The 26,614-nt window shown below is 46.1% G+C and overlaps 1 non-coding gene across 1 annotated transcript; it reads right to left on the bottom strand.

Annotated features, from left to right (window-relative positions):
- Positions 1-1,610: 1,610 nt before the first annotated feature.
- LOC148091026 (small nucleolar RNA SNORA31) lies at positions 1,611-1,739 on the bottom strand. The gene has a single exon (XR_015716078.1). It is a non-coding gene; the product is annotated as a small nucleolar RNA SNORA31 (small nucleolar RNA).
- Positions 1,740-26,614: the final 24,875 nt, after the last annotated feature.

Below are 26,614 nucleotides of genomic sequence, written 5' to 3'. Positions count from 1 at the left end.
CCAAGCCTGCATTTCACTGCCATATGCCCCCCTCCCCAACTTGTGAATCGGTGGTTTCAGTCCTCAGCCCCATCGAGTATTGTTGGGTTTCCCAGGTGGTGTGTCTCGTGAGTTCTTGGGGAGACTGCTCATCATTAACTCACGGTTTCTGTCTTCAGCTTCTCTCGTGTGAGGGCTTCCATCTCTCTGTGGTCCACAAAGACATTTAAGGGCACCTTTTCAGCCCTAATGATACTGGGGCCAATCACCCCTGACCACACTAATGTCCATGCCCAGGGCCCATCTCCTGATGCTCCCAACAGTGCCAAACCCTCAGGAGCTGGAGAGCAGGGATAACTTTTCTGGAAACCTTAGTTTGTGAAAGCCCTAGTGTTTTCCCTGCAGTCTTGGTAAGTGTGTACCCTGCCCCCAAGTTGTGTCACACTTGGCCACCTGGACCCTAGAGCTGCTCGAGTTTCTCTTGGGTCTAAGGGCTCCTCATGAAAACAGATGAATGTCTATGGGAGTCATCTGGAAAATCTGTCTTTGGGAAAATTGTTGTCCTCCCAATTTCCTGCCCTTTCAAAAGGGGCATTCACCCTCTTCCCCTTCTTGCAAAACCGGCATGCAAGTCACCCTGTAGAATTTGACCCAGAGCAGGTGCTCTCCAGCAGTTCAACAACCCAAATTCCAGATTTATGTTGAGATCGCCGCTATCATTGCTGTGCAAGTATTGTAGCAGATGACTGAAAACTGCTTAGGGAGACTGGCCCCAAGATCTGATTGGAGGAAAGTCCCAGCCCCTTGTAAAGAACTTTCCTGTAGAGGACACTTTCTGAAATTGGAACTGCAGGATCCCAACCCCTGGTCTGACACCTTTAGGGCCAGATGTGTTTCAGAAGTTCAAAATTTAGAAAGGTGATAGCTGCATATTCTGTGCATTACACAGTTCAGTAAATATATAGCCCAGGACCTGGCCTGAGGATTCTTTTTGTAATTAAAGCTGTATTGGTACATGGCTACACCTATTTGTTTACATGTTTTTTATGGCTGCTTTCAGCTACAGTGGCAGACCTGAGTATGCAAGATGTGGCCATATGCCCACAATGCCTAAAATATTTATTATCTGGCTCTCTCCAGCAAGTTTTCTAAACCTTGCATGATGTAACATCCTGGAGACAGCACCTTGTGATTAAACACATGAATATCTCTTCATCAAAATGGATGGATCTTCACACTCAGTAAGATAAATAACTTAGTCAGCTCTAGATAGCTTTGGCCACCAGATGGTCATTGAAGAACTTTCCATTGAAAGAGCTTTTGGGGTTTCATAGGGTCCTTTTCTGCTTTGACATCGTGAGTAGATGCACAAAGGCAGCAGGATGGTTTGCTTATATGTGTACTCTTTTGTTATTAGTCAAATCATGCTTGGCATGTCTTTAACACATCTTTTGCTTTGAGTCCAGATTGCTGCCTTCACCTAGAGCCCTCTGGCATCCCTTGTACCCTGGCTGGGGTGGAGGCCACAGGCCCTCTGGGCTGGCATATAACCACCCTATTTATTTATTTATATTTTATTTTATATATGTGTGTGTGTGTGTGTGTGTGTGTGTGTGTGTGTGTGTGTGTGTATCTATGGCCCCTGTTCAGTCTGGGCTACCACGAAGACAGACAGAAGGTACAGGGATTTTTTTCTTTCTCATCCTAGTGCAAACCAAAACAACAGCATCGGATTGTTCAAGGTCTGTCAGTGGAGGCAGTAACCACCCATTTATGTTGTGTGTCCTGAGCTGCCAGCTCCTACATCATTCCTAAAGCTAAGCCTGTCAGTGTCAATCTCATGAAGTCAGGGAAACATGTGGGCCTCTGTGCCAAATGGGACAGAGGTGCATGGCAGATTTAGGACCCCCTACCCTTAGCTCAGTCCCAGGGGCTCCTTGATGCTGAGGCTGGATGACGTAGGTTGGGGTATCCACAGCAGGCTCCACTGTGTGGTATTTTAGCTATACCCCAAAAGTATTGGCATAGTTGTCTTTTAACTGCATTTTTAGCTTTTTCTTTTCCGAAGCTCTTTGTGATGCTCAGTTTAATCAGTCAACACGCGTTTACTAATCCCTTGCTCTGGGCTGGGTGTTGTACACAGTTCTGCCCTAATCTTGCCAGAAAGTGAGGCGAATGCATTGGCAATTCAGAAAAAGGGAACGTGTGCTGAATTTGGGGATTCTCGTGTTTGGTTTTAGTTGTAAAATCATTTTTACAAGTTTTAGGCTTGTAGTTAAATTTAAATATTGGGATTTCAACCATTTTTGGAAGATTGTAGGCTAACTTATAGCATTATATAAACATGGTAGGGACTCCACACTCCTTGTGTACTGTGCCTGTTGTTAGATAGGGCATAGCCACTCTAGAAGGCGCTCATGGGAGATCCCAAGCTCCTGGCTCTGCTACAGACCTCAGTCCTCTGAGACCTGGGCCACATCTTCTCTTTTTTTGTGTGCCAGGACCTGATGCACAGTAGGTTCAAAAATATGTGTGAGCCACGGCCGCGTGGCTCAGTCAGTTGGAGCATCATCCCGTACGCCAAAAGGTTGCAGGTTCGATTCCTGGTCCAGGGCACATACCTAGGTTGTGGGTTTGGTCCCCAGTCAGGGAGCGTGTAGGAGGCAACCGATAGATGTGTCTCTTTTACGTAGATGTTTCTCTCTCTCCCTTCCTCTCTCTCCAAAATCAATGAAGGCATATCCTTGAGCGAGGATTAAAATATGTGTGTGTGTGTGTGTATATACGCGCGCATGTGTGTAAGGAAAGGAGGAAGGGAGGGAGCAGATGCTGTATTAGGAAATCAGTGGGTCGAATCGTCTTCAAGGAAATAAGGTGAGTCAGCGTGCCCACCCCACCTAAATTTCCCTGGCTCATGGGCCCCACGGCCTCCCCACGCTGTTAGTGAGAGTTGTTCTCTGCTTTCTCCATGAGTGTGTGCACGCGCTGATGCATGCATATGTCCTTATACACACGCGTAGCTTTTTAAAAAAATTATATGAGCAAGTAGAATGTTATTTGATACTTGTTTTGTTTAAACAAGGGACAAATTTAAGATAGTGAACACCATCCGAGAAGAGATGAAACCTGGCATGATGATGACTGGCCCAAGGCCACAGCGCAGGGCAGGGACTCAACTCCCAGTGTCCCTGACTCCACAAGCCTTGCTCTTAGACACTTTCCATCCCAAATGGGAAAACACTGAAGCATTGCTCATATTGGACCTTGTATTAGTTTCCCAGGGCAGCCACAATGAAGTACCACAGAGTAGGTGGCTTAAACAGCTCTACAGGCTGGACTTCTGAAGTCAAAGTCTTGGCAGGGCTGGCTTCCTTACCTGCAGCCTGTCTCCTTACCTTGATGGCCACCTTTTTCCTGTGTCGTCACATGGTCTTCTCTCTGTTTGTGTCTGTGTTCTAATCTCCTTTCTCCTAAGGACACCCTGATGACCTCATTTTACCTTTGTTACCTCTTTCTTTCTTTTTTAAAATATATCTTTATTGATTTCAGAGAGAGAAAGGGAGAGGTAGAGAGATAGAAACATCAATGATGAGAGATGAGAGAGTCATTGATCGGCTGCCTCCTGCATGCCCCTGACTGGAGATCGAGCCCGCAACCCGGGCATGTGCCCTGACAGGGAATCAAACCCCGATTGCCTGGATCCAAGTCGACGCTCAACCACTGAGCCACACCCGGCCGGGCTGTTACCTCTTTCAAAGTCCTATCTTCAAATACAGTCCCATCCCGAGGCAGTGGAGATTAGGACTTCAACATTTGCGTTCTGGAGGGACACAGTTCAGTCCACTACAGACATCTTCTTGGACAGATTCAGTGTTTAGTGCAGGAATCGAGTACAGAATTTATTTCATCCTTATTGTGTGTATAAGACTCATGAGAGAGCCCCCCACCCCACCCCAAGATAGAACTGAGAGGGGGACAAGAAAGTCTTGAGTCCCTTCCCTGTGACATGTGTCGCTGGTCTATGACCGAACGCTCAGCTGACAAGCTTTTCACTGGCACCTCAGATATGTCCGGTATGGATCTTTCCCAAGTAAGAGGCCTGGAGTTAGAGAAACACAACCTTCCATGTTGCTGCAGGTGCAGAGGCCTCACCTAGGCTACTGTCATTGAAGGCCAGAGTTTCCTCAACTTTTTGTTTAGGTAAATATAAGCAGAACAGGGCACACACTTCACATGCGCACCTCGGTGAACTTGCGCACCCCCACACGCATGAGAAAGCAGCGCCCGCGTTAATACACGGGACCATTCCAGCAGCCCTCTCGTGCCCCTTCCAGCCGCTGCCGCTGTGCAGTATCTCACCTCAGTTGTGTGGTTCAGCGTGTAAATATAAAAGCAGAGAGAGACGAGGGCTACAGTATTAAAACCATTGCTTATTGCCCGGATTTGGAATCTCTGGGGAGCCCCTCCAGTCCATCCGGGGCTGTGTGTTTTACAAGTTTGCCGAATGCAACCTTGCGTAGAGCTTTCAATATTAACTGGAAGGAACCAGGGAGTGTGGGACTTTCAAGGCTCAAGCTTTGTCCAGGGAAGGGAGAAAGTAAGTAGCTGTATCAATGGCAGAGGCACCGTTAGCAAACATCTTGTCTAGATTAGACATAGGCATCGGGCAGTGTGGGACAGTTTCTTGTTCCCTGTCGCCTGTGTCCCAGACTCTTGTCTTCAGACAAGTTCTCATTGGTCACACTTTAACACGGAGTAGTGTGCTTCTTGCTTCTTGATTCACTTGTTCTGTACAAGAATTGATTTTTGAGAAATATACTTAGAATTTTTTTTGCACACTCTTGAGTTGGCTAAGTGCATATTTGCATAGAAATAATCTTTAGTGAGCTCTACTTGCAACTGTGTTAAATTTATAAACATGATGCCCGGCCACCGTGGCTCAGCGGTTGAGCATCGACCTAGGATCCAGGAGATCGAGGTTCGATACCCGGTCAGGGCACATGCCCGGGTTGCGGGCTCGATCCCCAGCAGGGGGTGGTGGTGCAAGAGGCAGCTGATCTATGACTCTCACCATTGATGTTTCTCTCTCTCTCTTTCCCTCTCCCTTCCTCTCTCTGAAATCAATAAAGATATATTTTTTTAATTAAAAAATATATTTTTTAAATAAAATAAATAAATAAATTGATAAACATCACTACTGTAGAGACATGCCTTTGGACATCGGTTTTCCCCCTAAGTTTCTTTCTTTTCTTCATTTATCATGTTGGGGTCACCACACACTGCATTTATTTGGTTAGGATTTTGTTTTCGAGCCATTTATTTGCCCAGGTTGTGTTTCTATCTATGAAAATGTCTCACCAGATTTTTTTTTTTTCTTTTACATCGCACTTTCAAAATAAAATAATCCCATTCAAAGGTTGTTTAAAGGCTCCTTCTGGTGAAGGCTAAGCATGTGGTAAAGCCTTGTACCTCCTACCTCCTCTCCCACTCTCCTCTCGGCCCACCGTTTATCTTTGAAGATGCTGGGTTTTAATAGGCAGGGTAGAGCACAGAAAACAGATGGTTTTCACTCACACCTGTGGGAGTGCTGGGGCTCTGCAAAACATTAAAGTTAATGGCCAGAGGAGGTCTGCCAAGCTCAGTGGGGTTTTACTTACCTGGCATCTCACTCCGGTTAACTGAACTTTCCAGGTAGCTTGTGGCTCCGTCTGTTCACGCCCCCTCCTGTCCCCTCCTCACCACCGCTCGAGTCCTTGTACGGAATTTGCTCCACTGTCTCCCCTTCTCCTTTCTCTCCTCTTCCTAACCTCTCCCTGGAGAGGAATTCCCCTTTCCTGCTGGGTGGCGCGTATTCTGTTCCTCTCGCAGCTTCCATTTCTTCTTCTACCCAGACATGTTCCTATTTCCCTCGTATCAGGAGGCCTGCGAACTCGGCTTTCATTGGCGGGCATATTGCAGACAACTATTCACCGTCGTCCTTGACCCTCGTGTTGCTCTGTTCTTTCAGACAGCCACTCACAGGTGTGCCTCTGACCCCGTCTTGCCTTTCCCTGGTGCTTTCATGCTCCTGATGTCCATGCTCATTGGTTGAAGGAGGCCTTTGGTTGCCCAGTTGTCCGCTGCTGAAGTGTAACAGTACATTTTAAGCGTACCTGCATTTTGTTACGTAATACCTGGCAACAGGTAATTCTAGGAAAACTCTGATTATTTGGAAAAAATATGGGGCTCTATCTTTTTTCTCTCCACCCCCTATTCCCCCCGCACCTAGATTCTAAGCTCACACTCATGAATGAAATAATTCTGCCCATACTGTGATGACATTTTCTTGAGAAGTGAACCCCTGTGTTTTCTTCCTCTGTTTGGCAGATGGATCCTAAGATGGGCCCAATGATTTCCCACCTTCTGGTGTCCACACCCTGGTATGATCCCCTCCCCTCAAATGTGGGCAGAACCTGTGACTTGTTTCTCACTGATAGATTATGAAAAAGATGATGGGATGTCACCTCCTCAGTTAGGCCATGTTACATGACAAAGTGAAGTGATCTTGCAGATATAATTAAGGTCCCAATTCAGTTGATTTTAAGTTAATCGGAGATCATCCTGGGTTGGCCTGACTTAGGTAAAAACCCTTAAAGAAGGACTGAGGTCAGAGAGATTCCCCATGGGTGTCGTTGAAGAAGTTAGCTGCCATGTTGTGAGAGGACCCATGAAAAGGACCATGCAACTGAACTGCAGGAGGCATGTAGGAGCTGAGCGTGGACCAAAGTAGAGAGCAAGGGGATGGAATGCCAGTCCTACAACCTCAAGGAATTACTTTCTGCCAGCAACCTGAAGGAGCTTAAAGGTGGTCTAATTTCCCCAGCTAAGCCTCTGATGATATCAAAGCCCAGCTGCTATCCGTATTTCAGCCTGGTGAGACCCTGAAGTTGAGAACCCAGCTGAGCCATGCCCATACTTCCAGCCCATGGAAATCGTGAGATAATAACGGGTGTTGTTTTCAGTGGCGAAGTTTGTGATAATATGTAACACAACGATAGAAAATGGATGCATTCTGGACAGTAGAGATTTCGCCTTTCTCTGATGTTCTTTGCTCAGCAAGTTCTAAGTTCCTCAACAGGCCTCAGAGGACAGCCCAGGAAGATGATGACCCTATTAGAAATATGTATTTTGTAGAAATCCTATTTCTCTGTGAAACCTTCTTACTTTCAGTTATGAAGTAAGAGGAACATAGCCCACGTAGTACTGGGCTTCACAGGGATATTTAGACACATTCACACTTCCAGAGTCACACATACCTCCTGAGATGTTGTCAGGAACAGCTCAGGTGACCAGAATGCTCCAGACGTCACCTTGTGACTTACTGAGGAAAAACGAAGCGGCTGCAAGGTATTGGTCTCACTGTCCACTTTATAGATGAGGAAAGTAAGAATCCACATCATCGCACAGGTGGAAGTCAATACACGCCCTCCGTCCTGAATCGCGTTGACCTAAGGGGTCACATGATTTTCATTCGATTGCAGAGAAACCCAAGGGTGGAAGTGAAACTGGAATTTCTGAAAACTTTTTGTATTTATATACTTATTTAATCTGGTACTTTGTTTTTCTGGGGTTTTGAGTTGTTGTTGTTGTTTTCTTTTTCTTTTCACTATTTTTTTTTTTTTTTTTTGCCTGAGACCATCTTTCCCTTTGAAGACTCCCTTTGTGCCCAAGCCTCGTTTTCGGAAAGGGAGTTATTTCTAAGGGGCAGCCCCAGTCGGGCTGTGCAGAGTTTTCACTACCTCCCGTGCTCACCCAACCCTAAATAATTGTCTGTATGTTCCTTTTATTGTCACCTCTGAAACAAGACGAAGAAACCAACGATTTGCTTTAGAACGCATTCACTGCCTTATCACATTAATACTGACTCATAGCTTATTTCCCACTTGCAGTAAGAAAACCATTCAAATCTTCCCCTCTCAGGACAATATCTTTAATAGCTTCTGTGTGTTTCCTATTTTGGGCTGTTTCTGTATAAACAGACTAATCTAATAGCATGCTGAACCATCTAACTTGGCAGAAATTCAGAAAATCACTCATTTCTGTGGCAAGCTGGGATGCCAAGAAGGGGGGTTGGAACCCTCACTTTTATTGCAGAATGATTTTTCTTAAAGTTGTCTTTCATGAACATAATATGTCTATCATTTGGAATTCTCTAGCACCCTGACTGGAAATTATTTATTGCAGAAAGGCACAGTGGTGAACAAGAAAGTATCATTCCCCGTATAATTTCTGGCTTGAATGTATTTTCCTAAAGGAACAGGATTGTATGAGCACTGTTTTGAATGCTGGCATGGTCATGAAAGGTGGCGTTCACCTCTAGGACATTTTCCATTGAACCTAAAAGGTGAGAGAACACCATGGTCCTTTGCAAAGCCTGGCTAGTGGCCTGGCCAGCCCACAGCTCTGTCTGTGTCACTGGAACAAGAGCCTGTCTTTGGACAGTGTTCCTGCTGACATCCTTGGATACCCCTCACCTCCTTTGATTTGTTGCCACTTACATAATGCAGATCCCAAGTGGTCTAAAGACTTGGCTCCCACTTCTGAGCTACTAAGCATCGCTGGAGAACACCACAAGTCATGCGGACAGGGCGCAGGCAACTCAGCCTCCTGGGATCAGCTACAGTTCGATCCTCAGTCCCAGGTAATCATGATCCCTTCTCTGAGCCCCATGCTTTGCTCATCCCTGGGGTCTGTGTACCTGGGACTTGCATGTCCCCTTCAAGGGTTACTGGGACCCTCAAACTCCCTCGTCAGAGAATCCCCAATCCACCTCTAGAATGGCATAGGGGTTTCCATGTACTATTTTATTTTACTTTATTTAGCATATATGTTTATGTTTTTTAAATAGACTTTACGTTTGAATCTTTTTTGTTTTAGATTTACAAAAAAACTGAGACAATGGTATACCGTTCCATATACCTTACACTCAGTTCCCCCTATTAACATTTATTACAATTACAGAACCAATATTAATATACTATTATTAACTAAAGTCTATATTTTATGCAGATTTCCTTACTTTCTACCTAATGACCTCTTTCTATTCCACGATCCCACACTGCATGTAGTCCTCATGTCTCCTTAGACTCCCTCTGGGCTGTGACCATTTCTCAGACTCTGCTTGTCTTTGGTGACCTTGATGCTTTTGAGGAGCACTGGTCGGGGACTTTGTAAGGTGCCCCAGTAATGGAATTTGTCTGGTATGTTTTCATGATTAGACTGGGGTTGTGGGTTTGGGGGGAGAGGACACAGAGGTAAGGTGCCCTTCTCATCATATCACATCAAGGGCCGTACTATCAACATGACTTATCACTGTGACCTTGACCTTTTCACTGGCTGGGGTAGTGTTCGTCAGGTTTCTCCACTCTAATTATTCTTTTCCCATCCAATTCATGCTACTGGTTTAGGAGGGAAGTTTCTGTGTGCAGCCCACACATGAGTGGGATTTATGCCCTCCCTCCTTTAGGCAGACTATCTACAGAAACTCTCGGGAATTCTTCTGCATGGGGGATTTGTCTCGCCTCCCCCACTTATTTATTTCTATCCATGTGGGCTCATGGATATTTACTTTCTACTTTGGGTTACTATACAGTACTACTTTATTTTATTGCCCGCATGGTTTGGCCGTCAGGAGCTCTTTTCGTTGACTGCCATGTCCTTTGGACTGGGGCCATCAGGGTAAGGTGTTTTTTCATTTCCTTTTGTGCTTTGTTTTTGTTCCTCCTTCCGTCTCCTCCCTTCCCCCACACATACACAAAGGGCCACATGCTGCCTTGATGTCTGGTATCGCAGTGGCACTGTTCCCTCCTTTATAAAAATCACACCAGAGCAGTTAGGAGTGTCGGTGAGTTTTCTCTCTCATTTACCATTTTACTCTATGAAACTCAGGGACCGTATAGGCCACAGTCCTTTGTGGTGTGTTTGTCACCATAACTCCCCAAGAGGATGAACCTTAAGAATCTGCTTGACCACACAGACAGGTTTCCAAGTCCCAAATAGGACAGGCTGTCCAAAAATACTCAGCCCGGGAGAAGACCTGAGTCCTAACGCTGGCTCAGTCCCCAGCTTGGGCATCTCAGTTTGACTTGTGTCCTCTCTGCGCCCTGGTCTCTTCACCTTCATAATGAGGGTTTTGCCCTGGCTGGTCTCTAAGGCCCCTTCAAATTCTGATGTCCTATGATACTATGAGCCTTTGAGTAATCACTCAAGATGTTAAAAAGCAGTCACCAAATGGCCCCTTAGGCAGCTTTGACAAATATTCAGATCAAGGGAGGCAAACATACTGAAGGTGCAGGAAGCTCCAGCTTTCTGAAGGCTCTTCAGAGGACAGTAGACTGGTTCTGCAGTGGAACGAACTTCCACACGAAGGATCTGTGCCCTTTGGGGGAGACATAAAGCAAAGGCTGATGCCTGACCGCCAGTCAAGGTTGCCTAGTAAGGAATGCCGCCTGGGGTAGAAGGTGTGGCTGGACGCGCACTGAGGCTCCTTCCTTCTGTCTGATTCCGCGGTGCTAATGTTTCCTGTTGTTTCTCTCTTTTTTCCAATGTAGTGATTCAGAACCCCAGCCCCCACCAGATTCCCAGGCCCTGTGTGCACACTCTCATATACTTGGTCCAGTTGTTGGGAGGCAGCGTGGGTGCCAGGGACCTGCATTTCTCTCCAGCTTCCCAGGTGGTTCTGATGTGCACCCGGCGCCCAGATGCACCCCTCTAAGAGGACTGGCAACTCCTTAAGAATAAGAACCATATTTTCTTACTTTTTTGTATGCCTCTCCATACAAGGATAATTACACAGAATAAGCACAGAAATGCTTGTTGATGGATTTTTTCCAGCAGTCTTTTTTTTTTTTTTTTTTTAGCTCTCTTTGTCTGGAACTTTGCAAAATAAACACCTCGCTTGCCCCATGCTTTGTGAGTGGCACGTTAGAATGGAATGTCACTGTTTGCAGTTGAGGGTCAATTTCTTGGTTTCAACTGAATTATGAAGGGAAGAGGCTAGACCCTTGGAAAAGTATGAATGTTGATGCCGAGGACTAGCCAGGCCCTTCCCTTTCAGCTGGCTCCCTGAGGGATTAAGAGGCCGGCTGTTCTGAACCCCCCGTTAGCGATGGTTTCAGACCCCTCCTCACTGTGCATTTATCTTGCAAGGGGCGTATATGGGGGATGCTTCCATTCTATTTTATCTGCAGAATTACGTTCCACTCGGAGGTCTTTTGTATAAGTATTCCCTTGAACCCATTCCAAAAAGTGGATTTTTAACCCAATAGACCATAACTGCAGTGTTTTATCGTGCATACATATTTCAAAATGTGAATGTAAGTAGATTTAGCAAAGTTAAAATAAAATTAAAACTTTTCAAAGGGCACCACTGCTTGCTTTTATTCCGTGTTGTACTTTTCCCTTTGGGGTTCTCATGCCATTTAAAAGACTCTAAAAACAGGAAGACTCTTTTGCTTGCATTTTTTTCCCCCTACAAGGTTTGGCCTTCTCTCTTGAAATCCCTCTTTCAGGGGGAAGCTAGAGTCATTTCTCTAAAATAGAAATCTGATCTTACCAGCACCGTGTTCTCCACTCCCAGCTTCATCCCTTCATGGCTCTGCACATCCCTTGGGATAAAAACCAAAATCCTCATCAGACCCTGGCCAGGCCCCTGCCAATCTGCAACCTATTCTCATCCCCCTCCTCCTGCCCTCCTAACCTCTCCACCCCCCTCTTCCTGTCACAGGGCCTTTGCACAGGATGTTGGCTCAGCCTGGAGTTCTCTTCCGCTCCTGCTTTAGCGAACACATTTTTTCTCACCCTTCATGGTTCAACTGAATCATCGCTTTCAACAATTTTCGAAGTGACTTTGTCTTTCTAAGCTATTTTCTTCTCTGTACACTGGGGTTGATACCTGTATCTTCTTACTAGGCTATTTTGGAAGGAAGTGAGGAATAAATTATGTTATTCACTAAAGCACTCAACATAGTACTAGGCACACAGTAGGTTATCATGTCTGAGCATTAGCAGTTACCACTGAGCTGGTCTGCGACCTCTACCCTTAAGTTCTTCTCTTGGATTCGCCCACTCCTCATGCTGCAGGTGTTATTTATGTATTTGGAGGGGGTGTGGGCCTAGGTCAGACCAGATCAAGAAAAGGAGAGGAAAAGGAGGGAGGTATTGATACAACTACTGAAAGACCTTCCCTTCCCTCAATGCTATGGTCTGAATGAATGTCCTCCTCACCAAAATTCATGTGTTGAAATTCTGATTCCTAAAGATAAAGGTATTTAATCCATCACCCAGGAGGCTTAAGGAAGGATGGCAGGTGCTCCTGGGTCTGGACCACACTGCCTTAGATCCTGACTAAGGGACCTCTGAGATAACTCATCTGGGAAGACGGGTGGGGGTTCCGATGTGCTGTCACTGACCAGACAAGCGGGGAGACAGAATCGCTTGCAATGGGTTAAGTACTGAATTGCGTTCCCTCCATATTTTGAAGCCCTAACACCTGATGCAGTGGTCTTTGGAAGTGAGGCCTTTGGGAGGTGATTGAGGTTAGATGCAGTAGTGAGAGTGATGGGATTAATGTGCTTATAAGAACAGGGCAGAGGCCTTCTTTAGGCCAAACACTGACTCTGTGGGTTCACCTTCATCTTAGACTTCCCAGCCTCTGGAACAATGAGAAATAAATGTCTGTTGTTTAAGCCACCCAGTCTGTGGAGTTTTGTCATAGAAGCCACGCAGACAAAGCCACAGGGTTAGTGCTGTGTAATTTGAAGAATTAGAAATCACACCCCCGGGTCCATATCCTGGGTGGGCCACTTATTTCCTGGGCCTTGAGCAAGTCAGTCATCCTCTCTAAGCCTCAGTTTCTTCATCTACAAAATGGGGGTATCAACAGTTCCTTCCTCAGAGAGCTGTTGGGAGAATTAATTGCTGAAGCTGCTCATACAGCACTCACACAGGGACTAACGCAGTGGGTGTGCACCACCGAGCTAACCCCGTCAACATCACCCATGTCATCAGCAGCAGTGCCAACATCAGGATCATCAGTATTGACACCATCGTCATCGTCAGAAGCACTATGTGTCTGCTCGCCCCTGACCTGGGCACCATGTCGGAAAAACTGTGAGTGGCAGGCACGCACAAAACTCAGAAGTTGGCCTTTCCATACAGACATCAGTGGGGGCCACTTTAGGGGGAAAAAAATGCTTTGGAAACCAGGTCACAGAGGAAAGTGCCTCTTATTGTGCAGAGCCGAGAGGTCTGCCGTGGAAGTGCAGAGGGAGCCTGGCCTAATTGCACTGATAATACAATCCTGTAATTCATTCTGCCAGCACGAAGGTGGATGGACGGTCCCCATCCTGGCTGCCGAACATTGCCCGTGCTCTCCTAGGAGAGACATCTGTGCTCCAGTCGTGATTAAAGTGCCTTGGACAGGCCCCTGCTATTAAGAGTTTGTGGCTCCGGTTTAATAAAAGGTAGTATATTAAAATGGAAACATGTTGTTATTGATAAGGACTAGACACATTATAGACCAGACTAAAGCTCTGATACTACAAAATGCAGGGGGAAAAGCTAAGGGTTATTGAATACCTACTATGCACCGATTGCTGTGCAGGACACTTAGACATCACACAAAATACCGCCTGCCTCCAAATAAAATCCGTCCTGATATATTAATATATTTAATTATCAGACTTCCAACATTAAAGAAGATTACAATAGAGGCATCCGGTTGATTAGGGAATAGTTACTGCAAATGATAAGCTCTTTTGAATAAACCGATACTGACTTAATGAGGTTTTGCTGTGTATTATTATTTTTTTTCTTGATAGAAAATGGAGCGACTGTTCTTTTCCCCCTTCGTTCTCGGTCCCTTGGCTTACCCATAATGACCCCTTTTTCTCTAGCTCCATGGGAACTTTAAAAAATTTAAATGAATGGATATCTTAGCCTCAAGTTTCTGGAATTCTAAGAGGGTCTGAAAGGTATGTGCTCAATTACTCAGACATGCGAACAAAAATAGGCAGCGTAGCTAGGAGAGTAAAAATAGAGAGGAGTCTCCCGCCTTCCCTGGACTCGTGCTTTTGTTTCTGGAAGGAGATCAAGAAGTATTCAGCCTCCAGTTAATTTGTCTGCTCCTTCAGATAACTTCTTCCTGGTGCCGGCGCGAGTGCCATCATTTAAAGAATTCATAAGTGCGGCCTGAGGGCCCGTGCGCTGGGGAGAAGCCTCGTCTGGCTGAAGAGGCTGGCGTGGTTTGGACTGGTTCCCCTCGCCTGCACCGTTCGAGGCGGGCATGTGCCCGTTCGAGGCAGGCTGACGGTTCCAGCCAGCCAGCGCCTGTGCATCCAGGGCCCGCCAAGGAAGCTGAAATGATAAAAAATAAATGGCGAGCATTGGATGCCCCCCCCCCATTCGCTACTTATGCTCACATAGTCCCATGATGACAAGTATTCCTGCCGCCTCCTTAAAGATGAGGCTTTAAACATGCTACTCCTCGGTGGGGCGCCTGGCATTTGAAATCAGGTCTCTCTGGAACTTTCTGTGGAATCCCACTTCCTTAGTCCCTGATGTCATTCTCATCATAAAGAAATGCAGAAGAGGGCTCTGGACAGGTGGTTCCTGGGTACCCCTTGGTAATGGCACAGAGCAGAGCACACAGTTGGGGCTCAAGCCCTTCTGCTGGAAAAGAAATTTAAACCCTTTGGAGGTGGGTAGTGCCGACATGGAGCGATGGACGGGGGACCAGTGGCCTGGCTAATGTTCTCCCAGTCCAGCCCCCACCTTTAGGAGCTCTGTAGTTTATATTTGCGCCCATGAACTGCCCCTTTGAGGAGTCCCCCATGCCTGGTTCCACCAGGTGGATAGGGAGTCACTTTCAGCCTGGTCACCTGTCTGTGTGCAGTTTGATCCCCCCCACTCCCCAATGCTTACTTGAAGAATTCACTTGTCTCCTGGATCTCCATGTCTCTGTCCCCACACCAAGCCAAGCTCTTCTTTCAGAATAACTGCCTGGTACCAAGCTCTACCCTCAGCTCTTTGCAAGCCTCATTTCACAGGGCGATTTTGAAAAGAGGAAGGTACTGTCCGCTCCTCTCATTTTAAAGATAAGCCAGCCAAGACCTGGAGGGGTTAATGACCTGCCCACCTGTCCTCAAGTGCCCGGGCAAAGTTAGGATCTGAACCAAATAGTGGACTCAGGAGGCTGTCTTTCTAGGTTTAAACCTCCCTACTCAGTTGCCTAGCTGCTTTCCCCTCCCCTGTTGGTTCAGCTATCCTTCCCATAGCCAGTTCTTCTCCCACCACCATTTTTTTTTTTCCCTGTGCAAACAGCCTAGGAAAGACCCAGCCTGCTGGCTTTGGGTTCTGATAAGATCTGGCTGTGCTTCCTTTGTCTGGCCTGAACCTGCAGTTCTGAATGGCCCTGTTAATTGCAATTGACTCTCATAGAATGTGGATGGGAGTGCTACTTGACACCAGACTAATGCTTCTGACTTTTCCTGGTCCCCCCAGCAGCAGGCTGGAGGGAATGGGAGGGGTCAGAGGCCAGAGAGGGCACTTTTGATTCCAATAAAATGCATTAGAGTCTTAGAGCTTTTTATTTGTCCACTCTCTCTCCACCCCCTCTCTCTATTGGGGGGGGGGGATGTTGTCATTTCTAGGGATTCACAGTAAAATGAGAAATGATTAGATTTCACCATTGAGGGTCCTGTAAAAATTCAGGGTTTTTTATTATTATTATTATTTCCATTTCCTAGCTTTAGGGCTAAGCATGACAAAAGAACTTTGAAGCATAAAACCCGAACAATGAGTCTAAAGCAAGATAATTAAGACCTGTAGGGAGCTGGTAGTGGGAGCTTGGTTTCCTCCAGGTCTACTAAGTGTCAGCCCTGCGTTCCTTTTATAATCTCCCAACAGTCCAATGAAAGAGGCACAGAAATCCCACTTTAGAGGTAGAAAAACTGAGGCTAAAAGACTGGTCTGCTCTTCAGTGCTCAGTCATCATTGTTCTATTTCATTGTCCTGGGGTAGAAACTACTTTGGATCTGAAGACATGCAAGGTACCTCTGCACATGGTCAAGCCTGGTAGGCCTCCTTATCAGAAGACAGGCTCTGTGATAAAACTTTCCCTTGCATTATCTCTTAGGAACCTCACAACAACCCTGTGAGTTCAGAGTTACCCTCCTATTTTATAGATGAGAAAACTGAGACACACAGAAAGGGGGGGGGGGAGTGCCCAAGGTCACATAGTTGGTTCATTGCTCAACTAGAAATAAACACAGGGTTGGTTCAAGACAGAAGAGGTGGGGTTGGGGAGAGACCTCCAAACTGCAGGTTTGCCTATGATTGGCTTTGGTGAGGGATGAGATTTGCTAAAAAAGCAGAGCGAAGATCTGGTGTCAACTGTGGAGGGGCGTTTTAAGAAGGCATTTGGAAATCATGGTCTGTTTCCATTGTAATTTCCACATAGTGCTGGGGCGGATGATAGCTTGTGATCCCTCAGACAGGAGAGGGACATGGCAAAGCTGGCCAACAAAGCTGGGCCATTTCCACATGGATGAGAGGTGCAAAACACAAACATACACACATAAAGTTAAAAATGGTTCCAAGGAGGCAGGTGGAGACTTCTGCAAAGTCACAATGTGAGCTTCACCAACAAGTGAATTAACATCGTTTAGGGCATAGTTCACGTGAAGGTCCAGATTTTTTACTTCTCTTGAAATATCATAGTATCCCCAATGGCCAGCCATTCTAGGTTAGAATTCTGGCATGCAGAATTGGCAGGGGGTGGGTAAGGAGAGACAATCCCTTTAGATGGGGTGAGGGCTCCCCAGGTCCCATAGCCTCAGTTCATCTGCTTCCACCATGTATACTGCCTGCCTGACCCGTCAGGCTTTTGAGTGTTGGGTGCCTGGAGTGGAATGAAGAAGGACTTCAGGCCAGAAAGAATCACCAGCTGCTTACCTTCTCAGAGCCAAGCACTAGTTTCTCATCTGTAAAATGGAACCTCTGAGACCCACCCCACACGGTTGCTATAGAGTGAGCAATGCTAGCAGATAGAAGGTCCTTTAGGACGTGCTCAGGAAATTATCGTAGCTGCTGTTGAATTTGTACCCCCCCCCCCTTCAGGGTTAAAAACATGAAAACCATGAGGCTCGGAGAGTGTCTTGGAGAGGGATGGAGGGAGGAGGCAGGCTGCTTTTCTGAACAGGTGCCTTCGCCAAAAACCTTTCTTTTCCTGGGATTTCAGAATGACCCCAGTTGAAAGCAAAGCTTTTCACATCTTTGTTTACCTCTTCAGGTCTAAGGTTCCCCCAGGAGACTTTCCTAAAGGAAATGCAGGGGCGCCCACATCCCAAAACAGAATTGAGTGGGAATATGACAATAGGACCCATCCCAGCTAGAAAAAGGTTCCCTTTTAATTAGAAGCCTGAAAGGACAGACCCTGTAATTGCTGCACTTGTAGTGTCAGGGCTATCAATATTGGTGCCTCTTTCATTAATAAACTGGCCGGTCTGAAAGCTGCAGGAGTGGGAACCCCTCCCCTACGCCCTCTCCCACCCCGAGCTCTACTTAATCAAGGGCAGACTCGATCAAACAGGAGAAGAGCATGTAAATCGGCTGCATGAATTCTGCCAGCCCCCCATAGGTGGAAGGAAGGGAGCCTTCCTCCCTTCCCCTGCAGGTGCCCCCGCTCTGGGCGAACCATGCAGGAGGTAGTTAAACGGCGCCGCAGATTGCTGGTGACTCGGGAATGCCTGGGCTTATGTATGGATTAGCACAGTGATAGACCCTGAGTAGCAGAGACGAAGACTAATTACCTGACAGAGCTCCCCTCCACTCGCCTGGGTCATTGAAATTAATTTCTGCTTTCAGGGTTGGCAGAAAGCAGCTGCAGAATTTCAGTTCAATACTCAAATTAACGGGGAGCCGGAATTATTTCCCTGCACAAGCAGCATTAGAGGAGTGGGTTACCAAATAGATCTTGATCGCAGACACCAAAGGAAGGATTATTCCTCCCTTTTCATCAGGAGCTTCGGGTCCTTGGAAGGTGCAAAGGAGGGGGGGAGACAACAATCAATTTATTGGAGAGTTAACACTCACGTGCTGTATTCAATTGGGTGTGACGTACGTGTGTAGGAGACCTCTTGCCCCTCCCCCCCAAATAATTTACCATTTCTCTCCATTTAACAAATCATTAAATTAAATATTTGGCCCTTTTGTATATAACTAAATCAGAATTCCTAATCAAGGGATATTTGCGAATATCTATTGTTGTCAGGATAAGACAAGGGGTGGCGAGGGGAGGGGTGCAGGGAGAAGTCAGAGGTGGGATTTGAACCCCGGGCCTCCGTCTCTGAGTTCATCTTCCCGTGGCTTCATGTTGCCTTTCTTTATTGCTCAAAGCCCTTCTTACTGCTTCCCTGTCTCTGGGCTCCCCGCTGCCATGTCAGCCTAGGTGGACTTATCAACTCTGCTGAGCACCATCTGTGTGCTCCAGGTCAAGTTCAGTGCTGCCCAGACCCATAGTTCTCGCCTCATTTGTCTCTGTGATGTTCCTGCCACCAGGACCCACCTGATGGATGAGATTCACGGGCAAGCTCAGCCCCCCTATTCTGGCCCTGGGCTTTGCCCACTAAGACAGTCTCACGTCCATGGCCAGAGCGGGAACTCTGGCCATTATTTCTTTTGCTCCTGCTGAGCCTGGTTCCACATTGGGCTGCATCCGTTTGGAATCCTGGGCATGAGGCGCATTCATCACAGACACAGGAAAAACATATATTTCCTAACTCTGCCCTGCCCTTTAGGGTGAGCACAGAGTTTAATAGTTACCCAAAGTCTGGAATCCTACTGTCTGGGCACAAATTATATCCCTCCTCCTCCTAAGTGTAAAACTGTGGGATTATTGCTTATAATAGTAATACTGTTTATTACTGATACCTACTATTACTATTACTGGTACTATTACTAGTATCTACTGTGTGGGGATTCTGTAAGGATTAAATGAGTTAACAGAGGGGGAACACTTAAAACTGCCTGTCACATAGTAAGCTCTCAATAAATGTTAGCACTGCTATTATTGCTGCCCCTGCCAACCCAAACTAGATAACTCACGATAAGGGTCTCTTCTTTGCTCACCTGAAATGGCAGAGAAGCTCTGTACAGCTATGCAGACCCAAGAAGATCCAACAGGGCCGCAGCTTACAATATTCATAGCCACCTCTTGCCCTTTTAATGCCTAAGAGCTCAAAAAGAAAATATGTATTCGTAGAATAGCAATAATTGTCTTATATCAAATACTTACCGTGTGCCAAGCATGCTAATATTTAGCTAAAAAAATATCAACCTTGCCCTGGCCGGGGCATCATCCCGTGCACCAAAAAATTGCAGATTGGATTCCTGGTCAGGGCACATACGTAGGTTGCGGGTTCAACCCTAGGTTGGGGCCTGTAGAGGAGGCGACAGATCTGTCTCTTTCACATTGATGTTTCTCTGTCTCTCTCTGTCATCCCTTTTCTCTCTCTCTTAAATCAATAAAAACATATCCTTGGATGAGGTTTAAAATAAATATATAGATAGATAAATAAATAAGATTAACCTTGAGATTTTATGAGTTGTGAAACTGAGGATCTGACCAGCACAAACTTGCTGCAGCTAGTTCAAGGGCAGTGCAGAAACTCGAACCCTGGTCTTGGTGTCTGCAAGCCCACAGGGTACCTGTGTGCCCGTTTGTGTTCCATTGAGTCACCCAGGAATAGCAATTAGGCCCCTTCTAACATGTCCATCTTTAAACCTGTGACCTCGAGGCGAATGACTTCCACATCTCATTACCACTCCCCTGAGCCCCCAGCCCCCCGTGGGATACGGAGGTTAATCAGGCACGCACTGAATCTGCTTATAAGGCTGTTTCATGTACAATTTTTATATCTTGGCTCCTAATAATGGTCCCATTATAAATGATTGTCTCACTATGATATACTGGTTCCTTGCCTTCTAGGAACTGATTTAAAAGGAAGCCCTGGCCTTCTTGTGTCCATAGAGCTTGTTCACATTGCTTTTTGATTGCTCAGCAGCTAAGGTATGGGGGGCAGCCCCCTCTTCCAAAAAATTATTTCCTTCCCATTGGTAGGAAGTTGTCATAATTAGTAACTTCCAGCTTACTTGATATCTTGATACTACTTTAGGAAAAAAATTACTCCTCTCTCTCTCATGTCCCCCTCCTCCCTACCCCTGGCTCCTGATATGACAGGTAGTGACAGAGGACAAATGCTTAGTCCTGGGCCTGTCACCTTCCTCTTCTGTTCAACCAAAACATCTTAATTATTTCTAGTGTGACTTGCGAGAAACAGGTCATAAGGAATATATAGCATCCAGGATTGTACTTTCAAGCCAAAAACCCTGGGCATATTTCTACAACAAATATTTATTTAGTGCCTCTTACGGGTCAGGCATGTGAATGTGTGGCTAGGTACAGCAGGGCAGAATATACGAGAATAAGGCATACCCAGAAAATCTGGAATGCATGTTAGGAATCTAAACGGGCATGTAAATTGGAATTACTACGGAAAATTGTGCTTGGTGGAGTTCTCTGTGCTAGTTATTATTAACATATGGGAGAGCTTCGGTTTTGGTCCTCAATGAACTTAGAATCAAGGATATCATTAAAGAATGCTTTGTTTCCCCCAAATTCGGGTTGCATCGAATATTTAAAGTGCTTTAAATTCTTCTCTGAACCTCAAGGCTAAGCAATGTGCATTCCAGCCACAATGATCTTGCTGTTGTCAGAACAGGTCAGCCACTTTCCTACCCCGGGTTTCCCATATTCTGTTTCCTTTCCTGCCACGATCCCCTCCCTACCCTTCCTATGGCTCCCTCCTCATCCCGTAGCACTCAGTATAAATGTTCGCCAGACAGGCCACTTCAGACTGTATTAGTTCCCTATTGCTGCTGTAACAAATGATCACCAATGTGGTGGCCTACATGATATGAATGTATTCTCTTACCTTTCTGGGTCTCACTGGGCTGAAAGCAAGGAGTCAGCAGGGCTGGGCTTTTCTGGGGGCTCTAAGGGAGAATCTGTTCCAGTTTTTAGGGGCCACCTATACTCCTTTGCCCATGGCCCTCTTCTCCCATCTTCACATCTGACCTTGCAGCATCTGTAAGTATCTCTGACTCTGCTCCTCTTGTCTGGCTTTTCCATCTTCTTAGGATCTTTGTGATTCCACTGGGCCCACCTGGGTGTGTACTCTCCCCACCTCAAGAACCGTAACTTGTTTACATCTGCAAAGTCCCCTTCGCCATGTAAAGTAACATAGTCACAGGTTTCGGATCAGAACAGGGTCATCTCTCGGCACCATTGTTCTTTCTACCTGCCACACTGTCCTAACTAAATAAAGTAACACCTCTCCATTGTCTAGCTCAGCCCTTAGTTCTCTAGCCTTGTAACACTGCAATAACTTACATATTTAAAATTTTGTTTTATCTAAATATATCATTGGTTCAGGCTCTACTGTACCTGGGTGCTCCAAAGATGTCATCAAGAATCTCTTCCCCTCTTGCTCAGCTTCTCCCTGTGTTGACTCGGGAACTCTCTCCCTTGACAATGGCAAAGCCAGCTGCCCCTTTAGGATATGCAGCTCAAGTGCCAGAACCTGGAGTTGGCCAGTTGACCTTCACTGGTCTAGTTGGGGTGCAACCTTGCATCTGCGTGTGGAAATGACTGGACAAGTGTAAGTCATGTGTCACCATGAATGGAAGTTGGGGGGAACTGTTTCCCAAAGGAATCAGGGTGCTTTACCTATAAGGGCAAATGAGTGCTGGCCAGGCACACGCAAAGGATGTGGAACAGCTGCCCTTTAAAGTGCTGCTTGAGCCCTCCTCTCACTTTGAAGAGTAGCTGGTTAGTCTGATTTCTTCTATCTTTCCACACATTTTTACATCATTATACAAACGTGGTTATATGATAATGGCCCCTTTTCAATATACTGTACAGTGAAATCTTTGGCAAAGCATCTTTGGATCTATTAGGAAGGAGAGGGATGCCAGCCTGCTTTGTGCCAGGCACTGTTCTAGGCCTAATCTCCATGTCATCACTCCTGCACTGCCACTGTCCTATGGGAGTGGACACATTCCTCCCCATTTTACAAACTAAAAGCTTCCGTTTCCTGAGTGCATACTAAGTGCTAGCATCACACTGAGGCCCTTAGATGATCACTTCCCTCGTTCCTTGAAGCAGTCCTCAGCATGACTCAGGATCTCCTGGCTGCTGAGCAGCAGATGCAGGGCTTAAACCCTAGACCCAGAACAGAAGCTTCTAAAACAGAAGCTTCTAAAGCAGCCAAAAACATGTTGGCTAACGCTGGTGACATCGAACTGAGTGCTTCTGCCTTTGGGGGATCCCAGCCCCTTTCCCCTCCAACTCTAACGAGCTAGAGGTTTTTATTGCTGTTTTTCTAAAAAGTAACATTAGTAATCACTTTGGCAGAAACTTTATATAAGTGGTGAGCTTTTCTTTCTCATTTGCTTTAGCTTGGTCTTTTCCATTATTCATCTGGCCTTTTGAGCCTTCCTATCACGACACTGTACTTGTCCTTACTTACCCAGCATAGGCGTGTGGCACCTTGGAGAAGACAGAGCCAGGGAGAGAGTCAGTCAGACAGGAATTAGGTTGTAACGTGACTGAGTAAATTAACACCTCCCAGAAACTGTATGAAAAATGGCTATTTCTTTAGGACATTCAAGCACCCTTTTCCTCTCTACTTCACATGCATTCCTCCATCAAGGCCCATGTAACAGGGAATTGGTGTCTAGACCACGTGGGGCCTTCTGGGGACAGGATGCCCTTGTCCTAAGGCAGCAGTGATGGGCGGTCCCCTCCGTATCTGCAGTCAGCCCATTCCACTGCACCCGCTGCTTTAGCCCAGTGTTTCCATCACAGTCCTGTTTGGGGACAGCTCTGGGACAAACAGTCATTGGGCATTAGATGATCTTGCTGATGAGAGCCTGAATATACAAACAGCAGTGCCCAGAGCATATTTGTCTAAAACCTCTGGAGCAGCAAGCCCAGGAAGCCAAACCACAACCTCTGCGGCACTCAACCAAGAATGTCCAGGACAGGGTCAGTAAGGCCCAGCTTCCCTAATTTTTGTACCTACGTCCAACCAGAGAAAGCTAAATATGATCCTGAAATCAATCACACAGGATGTCCCGCCTCTAGTTAACCCACTTCCAGCTTCCCTGTGCCAATAAGGGTTCTCTCATTTCTTCATGACATACTTCGAAGACGAAAAGTTTGCATTTGCTTAGCACTCTTTTTGCCATTTAGAAGAGCATACTCATACCTGTAAATATGCAGCTAATTTCTTCCTTAAGTCTTATAAACAGGAGACACCACCCACATTCCAAATGAACACAGGTGCAGTTTTGTCACCTGTATGAAATCGGGTCCTGGTACCCTGCTTCCCACTGCTGTCCCCCAGGGTCGCAACCTGTTCATGAGGCGTTTTATATTCTCCCAGTGACTCAGCCAGAACCTAAAGCCTCGGTGGTATGAATCCAACACAGCCACGTTCAGATGCATTTTTCATGTACAGGTTGTTCACTCTAGTCTTTGAAATTGTGCAATTAGCATATGTTGTCATAGTGATGTATTTATTATAATGGAGGTGTTCTCTGGAAACCAGATTTAATAGTTTTAAATCAGAGGCCACCATGGACCTTTAGGAATTCCATTCACAGTAAATTTTATGCCTGGTGAAAGGTTATGGAATGGGTTTCCTGCCACATCCCCCGCCGTCCCACAAATCTCAGCTGGCCTACAGAAGTTCCACTGTGGGTTTTTGGGAGTTAGCCACTTGATGCAGAAAGGAAACTTCAGAGTTTATACTATCACCTCAACGACACACCTTCTAAGGAAAAAGGAGTGGGGAAAAGTGGGATGGCTGTTGGGTTTGTATCCTAACCCCTTATAACAATGCATGGCTCCTTAGTGGAGAGTCTCATAGCCTGGGACTGAAGGGAATTTGGCTTTTTGTGTTTAATTGATAGCCCCTTGCCCATCTGTGTAGTTATACTCACAAGGAGGTTAGACCTCCCCGCCATTCAAGGCCTGGGTACCCAGCATCTTGTAGCTTACATCACCAGGATCCCATAAAGGCTCTTCCATCATAAGCACCAAAGTAGCACCATTATATGCCATCTTTACTTAAACTTCTCTATTTCGAGTGTGTGTGCCCCAGCATGCTTAAACTGGAAAGTGAATGAGACAGAGGGAGACCCAAGGCACTGGAAGGTTGTGGTTCCTTTGTGTCTATAGAAAAGAAATAAAGATTGAATTAGACTCTTCAAATATCTGTGGAGTTCAGGTTGAATACAAGCAGCTCTTCAGTGTCTTGCAGGAGACAAGTCCCCTGTCGGTGGGAAGCCACACAGGTCCCTGGAAGGGTGAGCAGGTTGTTAAAATGGTGTCAAAGACAGGATGGGATGGTGTCAGATTCTATCCCTGATCCTTACCCAAGGTCTAGGGCTAAACTCTTGCCTTTACCTGTCACATGCTTAGCGGTTCTTTCTGTTCAGGACGTATACCTCCAGAGACACAGCTCCCCCCCCAGACCTTGCCCCCTGCCTCCCCCTCTGCCACCCCTGCAGGTGCCGGGCGTCAGTGCCTGGCTGAGAAATGTAGCTGCAACTTCCCTAGGCCCTGAAGGAGAACCTCTTCCGTATCAAAGAGCAAATGAGTATGAATGTGGGTTCTTCCAAACTGAACCTGGTTGGACTCATAATGAGCCTTCCACTTTCTGAGCCTTACTTCTTTCCTCCCTAGAATGAGGGGAGCATTGTTAGCTCTCACCCAACAGAGTCAGACACAGTGTAGGTGAAAAGGCTGGCAGAGTGCCCGGCACAGAGATGGTCACTGTTAGCCATTGATTTATTACTATGATTATTTTCTGCCAAGATCAGGTATAAGATGAATGCATTACTGGCTTTGCCGGGACTGTTTTAAAGGAAGTTACCTGTAAGACTTCACAATAAGCCTGGTGTCTAGAAGACAGCTTGAGAGCAAGGCTCCGGGTTACTTAAAAACATGTTTGGAAGTTATGTCCTATGAATGCCAGACGCAATCATAGACACTACAAAGGGTGGTAAAGAAACCATAATAAATCACACAGACCCATCAGCGGCTCCCTGTCCTCTGTAGTGCTCCGGGCACAGTCATTTCCCAACCTCTTTGGGGTTTCCCTGCGTGTTAGACAGCTGCTGCCAGCATCAGCTCCCAGCCAAGAAACGCCCCCAACCCTCCAAGATTCAAGATTTAGCTTGTTCCAGAATGGGGTGCTGTGGAAAAGAGGCAGATTCTGATTTCTCTGTGATAAAAATAGAGTTGGAAGATAAGCAGGTATTTTTGTATACATGTATGTATTTTTATTAGACTGTGACTTTGTTAACCTTTCATAACAAGGACGTAAGTAAATTGTTTGACTGCACCCAGGCGTGGCACCTGATTTGACTTGTTACCCCAGCAATAGCCACTTGTTACTTTGGAAAAAAAACCTTTTATTTTTTGAACGTGGTAGTAAATAATATGCATGGTAGAAGGAGAAGGAAGGAAATGCTCAGGAACCTAGGCAAAGGAAAATTTAAATGTGCAATTCCATTACCCTAATATTTTATTGTTTGTCTTTTCTTCTGAGTGATAGCATTTTAAAAAATAAACTGGATTCATAATCTATGTCTTTATACTCTTTTTTTTTTTTTTTTTTTTTACAATAAGAAATTTTCAAGTCGTCAAAGGTTGCTTGGAAAAAATACTTTAATGATTTCATAAGCAGGGCCACATGAATAGTGTTTTATTTAACTATAAATATTGTCTTTATTGTTGGATCGTCAGGCTGTTTATAGTTTGGACACTGTATTTTTAAAAATAAGTAATCAGGTTTATTTCTTTCATTCATTTGTGCCTCATATGTTTTGCAAAGAAAGCATAGCAGTTTTGACAGGTCGCTCCCCAATGTCCTTTTACTACCCCGCCCCCCCCATGATTAAGCTCATCCTGCTAACTTAGCATCTCGCCAGTGATTGGTTTAAAAATAGACATGCGACCCAGTCCTGGCCAATGAAAATGGAGGGCACTGCTGCACAGGCAGAGGCCCGCCCTCTGCGTCCTCTGGAATCGACTCAGCCTGGACGAGCCGCCGCCCAGGTCTTGCGCTCAGTGGTCCTCCAGCCTTAGGTGCAGCTGACCCCACGGAGAACAGAGGAGCAAGTGCGAAGCTCCTGGGTCCATTGCAGCACCCAAGAGCTACTGGTTCCTCTGTGCCTGTGGCCCATCTGCCGCGAGATGCACACTGGTCACAAAATAAGCTGATTTGAGTTGGGTCTGAATCATATACCGATTACTCGAAGGTGGACACATCCCAAAGCATTCGAGAGGTGTGGGCAAACATAGCATCTCCACACTACAAAGACTCCCACCGAGGGAGAAGCAGAGATGCAGAGAGAGGAAGATTCGCGCAAGGTCACACCCAGTTTTGGGAACCGAAACTATTGCAGAAGCTTCTTTATAAGTCATCTGTCTGCTATTTAAAGCCAGGTGCCTTCCCCCACCCTC

The sequence above is a fragment of the Miniopterus natalensis genome, chromosome 18 (assembly GCF_054644295.1).
Source record: "Miniopterus natalensis isolate mMinNat1 chromosome 18, mMinNat1.hap1, whole genome shotgun sequence".
Lineage (NCBI taxonomy): Eukaryota > Metazoa > Chordata > Mammalia > Chiroptera > Miniopteridae > Miniopterus > Miniopterus natalensis.
This window is presented reverse-complemented; position numbering and strand designations above follow the sequence as displayed.